Genomic DNA, 13029 nt, shown 5'->3' with positions numbered 1-13029 from the left:
TATGTTGATACAGTTCTTATACGTGTGTAACTGACACAAAATGCGAAAAAATTTCGAAAAACGGTCCAGAAAGCACTTTTTAGGGGTGTGTGAAGTTTTTATGAAATTTTATAATTTTTGACTTTTGACTTCTGACTTCCTATGAAATCATATTGCAAATGGACAAAACATATGCAATATGCGCAAGTAAAAAAATTAAAAAAATTATGTTAATAAAATTGGACAAAAGTATTTTCATACAGTTCTTATACATGTGTAATTGTCAAAAAAAGCGAAAGAATTTGAAAAACGGTCCAGAAAGCACTTTTTTAAGGGGTGATACGTTTTTTCAAAAATTCGTTTTTTCAAAATTTGGCTTTTGGATGTTGACTTGGAGTCCAATACCAATATGAAAAACCATGGTGGAGTGCAATCGCCACCTGTTGGATTTTTGAAGTGTTACAACTGGCAATACCCATATGGCAATAGAAGTAAACTTTGCATGAATCAACGCCGCTTTGGGTGGTATTGGCCAATGTGTGCATGGTTTGTCCTATGCCAATAACTTGCCATTCATTTTTGTCCACTACGGGGTGAAATCCCTTACTTACTTACTCACTTTGCGACACTAGGAGTAACTTAATAACAGTGCCACTTTCTGTTTCTCTCAAAGGGATCCGGTTATCACGGCAACCTAACAATCCGAGAACATTTAATACAATCAAGTTCCAAGGCTCACATGGTACGCTGTGTCTGAAGTCTACAGCCAACCACCATTGGTACAAGGTTCAGGGTACCAAATGCCTTATATCATGTGCTGCAGGAAGCGCTCATCCAGTCACAAGGAAGCGCTGCTGCAACTGTCTCCAGAAGCCTGCAGACGCCTGTGGGACAGGATCCATATGTCTACCGGTATAGGCGTTGCGGTAGACGCGCAGTGCAAGGACGTGTTCAACGGAAAGAAGACGATGCGTGATGTGGGCACCGTGTGTCGTCTCATTCTCACGCAGCTCGAGGCTCTGCGCCTGACTCCCATTTGTGCTGGCCTCAAGGTTGCCGGTGTGCCCACGCACGATAGGTTCGGTGAACCCGGATCCTACACGTACCACAGTGGCTGTACACGAGGCTTCAAGTCCATCCACGGCACATGAGGCTTCTACACCGAGGTGGACCTAGTGGCCCACGACACCGTAAAGGACAACATAACGCTGTTGGAGCTCAAGATCAGGAACAACGACATTCTAGAGCAGACCACCATGTGGAGATACAACATGCAGCTGTGGCTGATGTGGGTGATGTTCTCGCTCACGTACCCTGTGATAATCAGGCCGGGGACCAACCAGGTTACCATACGAAGTTGTTTAAGGCCCACGATTTCTAAGAGTATACGCAACAAGTTCCCGTGGCTGAACTGTCTGGCTCCTATGTATGTGAACATAAGAGTGGAGACTCAGCTGGCCTCCTGGTTAGACCCTACCAACTTTTGTTACAGGAACATACTTTTCAAAAAGGAGAAAATTAAGAACAGGAAGACTGTGGAGGCATTGATGACCGGAGGTTCGGATGATGTCTCTCGTGTTGAAATCGACCACGATGAAGAGGAATGAACATACATGTAGTGTCCATGCGAGAGTTCAGTGGTGAAACATCCGACCAGGGCCAATATCTCCAACCGTAGGGAAATTTGTCTGACCAGGGTTCATTTTTCCAACCAGGTTTCCAAATCTAGAGCATTTGTCCAATGGTGCCTAAACATCCAACCACGACCAGAGCATTTTTCCAATTGTGTATACCAATACTGTCCCGGCTAGACTGTCCATGTACAGACTATAGACCTACTCCATTTGGCTCTTAGTTAATCGGATAACGCTTTGACTGAAATGGGGTTGAAACACAAGGCTATCCACGCAATGCTTGCAAACCCTCACCTGGCGCCGATTGGACTCTGATAGACCATCTCATGGTAATCCACAGGCGTCCAAATTAAGCATGGCAAGAACACTAGTGTGTGGTTACAGGTCGGAAAACGCAGGCAGCCAGTGTGTAGTGCTTGTAAAGGACGGAGCGGGAGCACAGAGAGAGATCAGACGAAACCGACCCTTTGTACCTCACAGAGTTCTGTAAGCGTAATCTGTGCACCATAGAATACACCATGATGAAGCCGTTGGCCAACATGGGTATGAAAAACAAGTTGTTTCCAGTGACCGGTGTGAAGGGAGACTCCTCCGAGGATGAGCTCCTAGAGGGAACCTCGGTTGATAACCTGGTGTCGTTTCACCAGAAGCACCTGTAGTACCAGGAGTGCCAGGATCAAAGCGTATTCGTGAACACGCTCAAAGATCTGAAACCTCCCGAGCGTGAGCTGTCCGACATAGATCCCAGTTACACAGACGGCATGAGGGACTCTTTGTGGCGACTTTCGCGGACCCCAAGACTATGCAATTGTCTACATTGAGGGACGTGTGTCTAGGGTGTTCGAGCACAGAGGCTAACACGCTGCTCGTGGAGTTGGCAAACGTTCTGAAAGGTAGTGTGACCGTGTACACCGGAGACTCGGACCTGGTGGCCGTGCTGATGACATGTGACAGCGAGGGCGTTACTATGAGGCTAGACAACGAGACCTACCACGTCAACCTTTTGGGGAGCTGCTGTTTGCCATTCCCGACAACCTCCCACCCAAGCTTCAGTTTAGGGAACTGGCTTCAAGTGAGGATAGGTTCCGAGTGCTCTGTGACGTCACCTATGAGGACAAATACCTGCTGCCGATGACTCGAAAGCAACACGACTCATTTGAGGCCATTCTGGATAAGCACAGTAATATCAACTGTAAGAAAACAGTAGCTATGTACCTAGGCGGGATCAGGGGATCTCTCTACCGCACCTTCCTGTCTAGGTTCTTCGAGTCGAACGCCCGTAACAGATTGGATGGGTTGGGGCTCATTGTAAACAGACTGTTACATCTTCGAAACGCTATGCCCCACATCTGACGAGAGTCTGCAATCGGGTTCGAGTTGGATACCCCTACCGGTGAGAAGAATACAGAAAAATGCTTGCTATGTCGTGCTTGTAACTCTTCAATAACTGTAAATTCATTATACAGACGGAGGTTGTGAATAGCGGAATGAATTGAGTTGCTGTGCATTTATATGTGGTACAGTTTGAACATGTTTGGACACATGACCCATGGTTGGATGAATGTTCTCCCATAGACGTCCCGTGGTGGGATAAATGGTCCTCGGTTGGATGAATGGTCCTCGGACTACCCTTCCTTGCTAATGGAAAAGGTAACTCAAGGACTGTCCATTGGCTCAGCAAGGTCATAGATGCACGCCCACACTGCTCTTTTTGGACTTTCTGCATGGTATCGATAGGTAAACATCATCATGACGCAGGTCAACAGTTGTAATGCAAAACGTAGGTTGTGCTATAGACCTAGTTTTATTCCGCGACCGGATGAATGAGTCATGGTCGGATGAATGAATTGTCCCTGCAAATAGGCTCTCGTTGGATAATAAACAATTTGAGGTGTTAAGGACGAGATATGGAATCTTGTTGGGGTGAAACAAAGTCGCAATTGCAAATAAAAGGTCAGTGTCTGGATTCTGTACATGTATATTTAATATTGGAGAAACTTATAGCATTTCCACAACAATTAAAACACACATAACATAGAGAGATTGTCAACTTGCAATATTCAGGGTCCATATGCATTCACTACATAATAGAAATGACACAAGCGTGTTAGAAAGATATACATTTAAACAGCTGTGTCAGTTTCCAGTTTTGCAGGTGGTTGATACAGTCTCTTTCTTATTGCATTTCTGTCTCATACAACAGAGACAACAGCATATCACACAAGACGTTGAACTGATAACCAGCATGGCTGCAACACCAAAAATTATGTGCAACCTATATTTGTCCCAAAAGATTACACTCTTTTCCGGGTCGTCCTGGTGTAGATCTTGGCCTCTTTTTTTCGGACTCAAGGTAATTGAATAGATAGATGTAGTTGATCTGTCACGACTTCTGCCGAAGTCCTTGCCTCTCCTTGTTCGGGCGGTGCTCGGCGGTCGACGTCACCCGTCTTCTAGCCATCATTGATCCATTTTTCATTGGTTTTGTCTTGTCTTCCTACACATCTGGTTTCAATCCCATTCATTACCTGTTGTGTATTTAACCTTCTGTTTCTCCTCATGTATTTGTCAGAGATTGTTTATGTTTGTATAGGTGTGCGACGGGTCCTCGTACCCATGTTTATTTACTTATGTATGTACATTTAGTGTTTGGAGCATGTTTAGTGGACATGTTTAGTGGACTCCATCACACTCATTTTACTCTCCTGTGCCTGATTTCACTGCCACCTATACACACACGACTCTGACAATCTCACCATCCTCCAAATCTTTCTCAATCTCCTGTTCCTCTTTTTCGCCCAGTAGTTGACCAGTCAATTCTACCAATGCCTTTAGTCCCCTATCAAAATCTCTGGTGTAAAAGGAGTTACCCAGTTGAATGATTTGATCCATGTTCATCATGGAATCTTCAGGAACTCCAATAACCTTGGCTAGTTTGAGGATCTTCTCTTTGTTGTTGATGACTGTAGCTCCGATCGCCGATGTGACCCTTTGGCTTTGTCAGAGGTAGCAAATTTCTTGATCTTTTCCAGGGACTGCTTCAATTTTTCAGTTTTTGAAGTCTTTATACCTCAAGATGTAGCCACTCTACCAGAACTAACCTTTTTGGTTGTGACGTAGGCGTCACAGTTTTTTGAGTTCTTGCATTGATCACATTGTAAAACTTGTGTAACAGAGTACCTTCTGGACATCTCCTCCAGGACATTTGTAAGACACTTCCATTTCATCTGACCCATAGTTCTTCAGACTTAGTCCATCCAAATGACTGGTTCTCATGATTCTGTCACCATCATTTTTCTTCACAGTTAGTCACGCCGCAGGCATCACAGACTACTTCCTTATCGTCTTTAAATTTGGAAAGTCTGCCTATGCCATTAAGGTTGGACCGCTAGGACAATAGACATTGTAGTTCTTGGTCACAGCTAAGACCTTGTATGTAGCAACAAGAACTAGTATTAAGATTATTTTCATGGTTGTCCCCATGTTCTCTTTTTGTAATTAGTCAGAACTCTGTCAAGGTTAATGTAGAGGGAGTTGTTACAGCTCATATATACCCTGTTTGTGGAAATCCTCTAAGTATGCCTAACACCTTTCCTGAGACTTGGTTGGATGATTCCTCCATGGCTGGATGTTTCTGCTTAGATATGTTTAAAACCTGTTTGGGATAGGGGGCAGCATTTTCATGTTCGGATGAAAATGTGCCCACTACTCAGGCCCTGAAGCTAGGATATGCATGTAATTAGTAGATTTGGATAGACAACTCTAAAGTTTCCAAAACAACCTGAGGATTGATTTTAGACATCGTTTGACGTACTTTTTAACTTTAGTCTGGATGTTGAGAGCGCGCATTGTGCCTTTGGATTACTGAACTAAATTGCACCAACAAAACAAAACGCACATTTATTCTGTAACATGGAGTCCTGTGAGTGCCATCTGATGAAGATCATCAAAGATTAGTGAATAACCTCTTGAAACTCGGGGCACTATTTTCATTTTTGGAAAGATAACTTTCCCAAAGTAAACGGGTATTTTGTCAGGACAAGATGCTAGAATATGCATAGGATAGAAAACACTCTAAAGTTTCCAAAACTGTAAAAATATTGTCTGTGAGTATAACAGAACTGATATTGCAGGCGAAAGCCTGAGAAAAATCCAATCAGGAAGGGACTCTTATTTAGAAAGCTCTGCGTTCCTATTCGTCCCTGTTGAGCAGTGAATGGGATATCAACCAGATTCCTTTCGTTTCAGGCTTTTATTTTGAAAAATGAGCCAGAACGACAACATTGCGTCAGTGGTCAGCTGGAGGCTCTCAGAGTGATTTGTGCGTAATACTAAGAAGCCACCTGTCCCGGTTGATATATTATTGGATTGATTATAAAAAACGTTTGCCATATTTCTGTAGATATTATGGATCTAATTTGGAAAAAATTTCAGCGTTGTCGTGACCACAGTTTCCGGTGGATTTCTCAACCAAACGTGAAGTACAAACGGAGGTATTTCGGCTATAACAATAATCTTTATGGGACAAAATGAACATTTGCTGTCTAACTGGGAGTCTCGTGAGTGAAAACATTTAAAAAGCTCATCAAAGGTAAACGATTTAACCTCTGAACTCTAGGGGCAGTATTTCATTTTTGGATAAAAAAACATTCCCGTTTTAAACAAGATATTTTGTCACGAAAAGATGCTCGACTATGCATATAATTGACAGCTTTGGAAAGAAAACACTCTGACGTTTCCAAAACTGCAAAGATATTATCTGTGAGTGCCACAGAACTGATGCTACAGGCGAAACCAAGATGAAACTTCAAACAGGAAATGAGCAAAATTTTTGAAGCGCTGTTTTCCAATGTCTCCTTATATGGCTGTGAATGCGCACGGAGAGAGCACACAATTTCTGCCGTTTCCCCAAGGTGTCTGCAGCATTGTGACATATTTGTAGGCATATCATTGGAAGATTGACCATAAGAGACCACATTTACCAGGTGTCCGCCCGGTGTCCTGCGTCGAAATTGGTGCGTAAACCTCAGCTGCAAGTATTTTTCCATTTAATTCAGAGAAGAAAGCAGACTTCCACGAACGATATATCAATGAAGAGATATGTGAAAAACACCTTGAGGATTGATTCTAAACAACGCTTGCCATGTTTCAGTCGATATTATGGAGTTAATTTGGAAAAAAGTTAGGCGTTTTGGTGACTGAATTTTCGTTTTTTTTTGGTAGCCAAAAGTGATGTACAAAACGGAGCGATTTCTCCTACACAAAGAATCTTTCAGGAAAAACTGAACATTTGCTATCTAACTGAGTCTCCTCATTGAAAACATCCAAAGTTCTTCAAAGGTAAATGATTTTATTTGAATGCTTTTCTGGTTTTTATGAAAATGTTGCCAGCTAAATGCTACGCTAGCTATCAATACTCTTACAAAAATGCTTGTTTTGCTATGGTTGAAAAGCATATTTTGAAAATCTGAGATGACAGCGTTGTTAAGAAAAGGCTAAGCTTGAGAGCTAGCATATTTATTTCATTTGCGATTTTCATAAATAGTTAACGTTACGTTATGCTAATGAGCTTGAGGCTATAACTGGATACAGTTTTTTTCCGTAGCCAAACGTCAACAAAACGGAGCAATTTGTCCTACACAAATAATATTTTTTGAAAAACTGAACATTTGCTATCTAACTGAGAGTCTCCTCATTGAAAACATCTGAAGTTCTTCAAAGGTAAATGATTTTATTTGAATGATTTTCTTGTTTTTGTGAAAATGTTGCTGGCTGAATTCTAGGCTTATAGCTATGCTAGCTATCAATACTCTTACACAAATGCTTGTTTAGCTATGGTTGAAAAGCATATTTTGAAAATCTGAGATAAGTGTTGTTAATAAAAGTCTAAGCTTGAGAGCAAATATATTTATTTCATTTCATTTGCGATTTTCATGAATAGTTAACGTTGCGTTATGCTAATGAGCTTGAGGCTATAAATAGGATCCCGGATCTGGGATTGCTTGTCGCATGAAGTTAATTTGATTGCTTTTCTGATTTTCGTGACCAAGCTGCCTGCTGCTAGCTAAGCATAATGCTATGCTAGGCTATCGATAAACTTACACTAATGCTTGTCTTGCTTTGGCTGTAGAGCATAATTTCAAAATCTGAGATGACAGGGTGATTAAAACCTGTTAAGGCTCGGGACAATACTGCCCACTTTGGATGAATTGCGTGCCCATAGTAAACTGTAAAGAAATCTGTCAAATTGCTAATATATGCAAATAATAATAATTATTGAATAGAAAACACTCTAATGCTTCTAAAACCGTTTGAATTATGTCTGTATGTATAGCAGAACTCAAAGGGCAGCCAATCTCCCAAACTATTTTTCTCATCAGGAAAGTTGGGCCAACTTTGATGTCATCGCCCCCACCCTTCCCAACCAGCTATGGATCTGGGATCAGTTTCTTCCGCGAGATGTCTTCTACCATTAGAGCGTGTAAATGTGCAAATCCCGCAAGCTTTGACCCTTTGGCAGGCTAAATACAACGAGACTTGTTCCGCCATATTCAAGAGGTTAACCTCTTGAAACTCCCCATCCCGGATCCGGGATTGTGACTAAGCCTCAGGCTCATTAGCATAACGCAACGTTAACGATTTCTGAAAATCGCAAATAAAATTAAAATAATGCGTTTGTCCTCAAGCTTAGCCTTTTCTTAACAACACTGTCATCTCAGATTTTCAAAATATGCTTTTGAACCATAGAAATTGACTAATTTGTGTAAGAGTATGCAAAGCTAGCATAGCATTTTGTGTAGCATGTAGCACGCAACATTTTCACAAAAGCCAGATAACCAAATAAATAAAATCATTTACCTTTGAAGAGCTTCTGATGTTTTCAATGAGGAGACTCCCAGCCACATACCAAATGCGCAGTGTTTCCTGAAAGCGTCTGTGTGTAGGAGAAATCGTTCCGTTTTCTACATTGCGCCTGGCTACCGAAACGAACCGAAAATGCAGTCACCTACAACGTGAAACTTTTTCCGGATTAACTACATAATATCGACCGAAACATGGCAAACGTTGTTTGGAATCAATCCTCAAGGTGTTTTTTCACATATCTCTTCATTGACATGCAGTTCTTGGAAGCTTGCTTCTCTCTCTGTGCCCCATGGAAAAATACTGGCAGGTGACTTTTGCGCACCAATTTCGGCGCAGGACACCGGGCGGACACGTGGTAAATGTGGTCTCTTATGGTCAATCTTCCAACGATCTGCCTACAAATACGTCACAATGCTGCAGACACCTTGGGGAAACGACAGAAAGGGCAGACTCATTCCTCTTGCGTTCACAGCCATATAAGAAGATCATGAAAGACAGAGCCTCAAATCCTTGTCATTTCCTGGATGCCAAGTCATCTTGGTTTTGCCTGAAGCTCACGTTAAAGGGCACGCACAGAGAAGATATTTGTATTTCTGGACACGTCAGAGTGTTTTCTTTCGAACAGTAGCAATTATATGCATAGTCGAGCATCTTTTTGTGACAAAATATCTTGTTTAAAACGGGAACGTTTTTCTTCCAAAAATGAAATAGCGCCACCATAAGTGTAAGAGGTTAAGTCGGTTAGGAGCAGACAGAGTAGGAAGGTAATGTAAGGGATTTCACCCCGTAGTGGACAAAAATGAATGGCAAGTTATTGGCATAGGCCAAACCATGCACACATTGGCCAATACCACCCAAAGCGGCGTTGATTCATGCAAAGTTTACTGCTATTGCCATATGGGTATTGCCAGTTGTAACACTTCAAAAATCCAACAGGTGGCGATTGCACTCCACCATGGTTTTTCATATTGGTATTGGACTCCAAGTCAACATCCAAAAGCCAAATTTTGAAAAAACGAATTTTTTTGAAAAAAACGTATCACCCCTTAAAAAAGTGCTTTCTGGACCGTTTTTCGAAATTCTTTCGCTTTTTTTGACAATTACACATGTATAAGAACTGTATGAAAATACTTTTGTCCAATTTTATTAACATAATTTTTTTAATTTTTTTACTTGCGCATATTGCATATGTTTTGTCCATTTGCAATATGATTTCATAGGAAGTCAGAAGTCAAAAGTCAAAAATTCTTAAATTTCATAAAAAACTTCACACACCCCTAAAAAGTGCTTTCTGGACCGTTTTTCGAAATTTTTTCGCATTTTGTGTCAGTTACACACGTATAAGAACTGTATCAACATACTTTAGTCATATTTTATTATTATAATGTTTTTTTTTTTTTTTGTGCATAAGGCATATGTTTTGTGGGGGCCAAATGTCATAAGAAATTTGACATGCTCAAAAATCCTTCAGAAATGCAAAATTGACTGGCCTGATGAACTCGGGATGGCCGGGCAGTGATTGTTGTTCCTTTCAATCACTCGTGGTGTTGATTTCATCATGTCCATTTGTTTATGTTTTCTCACTTTTGCAAAGTCACTGTGCATTTGCCATATGGTTAACTGGGCATTCACCATCACCAATTTGTCATGCCATAAAAATCATGCAGGAATGCCAAATTGACTGGCCCGATGAACTCGGGATGGCTGGGCAGTGATTCTGGTACCTCTCCATCGCTCGTTTGGGTTGATTTCAGAATGTCGCTTTTGGTGATGGTACCTCACTGTTAAAACATATTGCAAATGTTCCTTACTTTTGCAAAGTCACTGAAAATTTTTGCAGGAATGCCAAATTGACTGGCCCGATGAAGTCGGGATGGCTTGGCAGTGATTCTGGTACCTCTCCATCGCTCGTTAGGGTTGATTCCAGAATGTCCATTTGGTGATTTTTCTCACTCTTTCAAAGTCACTGTGCATTTGCCATATGGTTAACTGGGCAGTCACCATCACCAATTTGTCATGCTATAAAAATCATGCAGGAATGCCAAATTGACTGGCCCGATGACCTCGGGATGGCTGGGCAGTGATACTGGTACCTCTCCATGGCTCGTTTGGGTTGATTTCAGAATGTCGCTTTTGGTGATGGTACCTCACTGTTAAAACATATTGCAAATGTTCCTTACTTTTGCAAAGTCACTGAAAATTTTTGCAGGAATGCCAAATTGACTGGCCCGATGACCTCGGGATGGCTGGGCAGTGATACTGGTACCTCTCCATGGCTCGTTTGGGTTGATTTCAGAATGTCGCTTTTGGTGATGGTACCTCACTGTTAAAACAGATTGCAAATGTTCCTTACTTTTGCAAAGTCACTGAAAATTTTTGCAGGAATGCCAAATTGACTGGCCCGATGACCTCGGGATGGCTTGGCAGTGATTCTGGTACCTCTCCATCACTCGTTAGGGTTGATTTCAGAATGTCCATTTGGTCATGTTTTCTCACTCTTTCAAAGTCACTGTGCATTTGCCATATGGTTAACTGGGCAGTCACCATCACCAATTTGTCATGCCATAAAAATCATGCAGGAATGCCAAATTGACTGGCCCGATGACCTCGGGATGGCTGGGCAGTGATACTGGTACCTCTCCATCGTTCGTTAGGGTTGATTTCAGAATGTCGCTTTTGGTGATGGTACCTCACCGCTTAAACATATTGCTAATGGACAAGAGTCACCTGCAAGTCACCATCCATCAGTCAATTTGATATCATTCAAAGCTAACTATTGGAGGCACTGTCAGTCTCTACGCACCCCAATGATACGTCCCTCCATCCATGTTGTGTATCTGTGTGATTTAGTTTTCCTTTGAATTTTTATGGGAAAAATGACTGATTTACAGTTCATGGGGGTTGCCTAATCATATATATGAAGTTTTGGAAAGATCTGATATTTTTAACCCCTCCAAACAGCCCATGAGAGACCAATTATGGCACTTCCGGTTGGCACAGGAAGCTGTAACTCAACATACATCCTCATTGGGGTATTCCATTAGAGAATCCTGAGTTTTAAGTCTTTACCATTAAAACTGACTGATTTACACAGGGTTCAATGCAATATGTCCATCAAATTGCAGGCAGTGTATGGGTATACACTTTTAGGGCGATTTGAACCACTTCCGGTTGGTCCAGGAAGCTTAGAATCGACACAGGTAGACCTTATAGTGGTCTGATGGACTGGTACCAAAGACAGGTTCATACAACATTCATAACCCATATAGACTCCAGGTTGTATTTAGTGGAGCAGCCAATATATTCCTATGGGGAGAGAAGTCAATGAACACTGTTTTTATGTAAACACCTTCTTTTGACTGTGAAGGGTTAATGTCACACGGTCAAGGATAGGCTTGGACAGATCAGGAGGACCTTAGGAACAGTCCTGTGGTTGAATTGTCTTTCTAAACCTAACGGTTCCGCCGCTGTCACCCAAAATCAAATGACGTACTGGTGAAGGCTTCATATTGGGCCTATTTTTCTCATGGTCGCCGCGCTCAGACCGAGCGAGCTACGGTCAAGCGGGGCACCTCGTTGGACTCGGCACAGTCTGGACACTATGGTGATGCCATTGTTTGTGTTGATTTCAGAATGTCCATTTGGTCATGTTTTCTCACTTTTGCAAAGTCACTGTGCATTTGCCATATGGTTAACTGGGCAGTCACCATCACCAATTTGTCATGCCATAAAAATCATGTAGGAATGCCAAATTGACTGGCCCGATGACATAGGGATGGCTGGGCAGTTATTCTGGTACCTCTCCATCGCTCGTTTGGGTTGATTTCAGAATGTCGCTTTTGGTGATGGTACCTCACCGCTTAAACATATTGCAAATGTTCCTTACTTTTGCAAAGTCACAAAAAATTCTTGCAGGAATGCCAAATTGACTGGCCCGATGACCTCGGGATGGCTGGGCAGTGATACTGGTACCTCTCCATCGCTCGTTTGGGTTGATTTCAGAATGTCGCTTTTGGTGATGGTACCTCACTGTTAAAACATATTGCAAATGTTCCTTACTTTTGCAAAGTCACAGAAAATTTTTGCAGGAATGCCAAATTGACTGGCCCGATGACCTCGGGATGGCTGGGCAGTGATACTGGTACCTCTCCATCGCTCGTTTGGGCTGATTTCAGAATGTCCATTTGGTGATTTTTCTCACTCTTTCAAAGTCACTGTGCATTTGCCATATGGTTAACTGGGCAGTCACCATTACCAATTTGTCATGCCATAAAAATCATGCAGGAATGCCAAATTGACTGGCCCGATGACCTCGGGATGGCTGGGCAGTGATTTTGGCACCTCTCCATCGCTCGTTTGGGTTGATTTCAGAATGTCGCTTTTGGTGATGGTACCTCACTGTTAAAACATATTGCAAATGTTCCTTACTTTTGCAAAGTCACTGAAAATTCGTGCAGGAATGCCAAATTGACTGGCCCGATGAACTCGGGATGGCTTGGCAGTGATTCTGGTACCTCTCCATCACTCGTTAGGGTTGATTTCAGAATGTCCA

The sequence above is a fragment of the Oncorhynchus masou genome, chromosome 2, assembly GCF_036934945.1.
Source record: "Oncorhynchus masou masou isolate Uvic2021 chromosome 2, UVic_Omas_1.1, whole genome shotgun sequence".
Classification (NCBI taxonomy): Eukaryota; Metazoa; Chordata; class Actinopteri; order Salmoniformes; family Salmonidae; genus Oncorhynchus; species Oncorhynchus masou.
The sequence above is the reverse complement of the archived record's forward strand: the minus strand, read 5'-3'. Positions refer to the sequence as shown.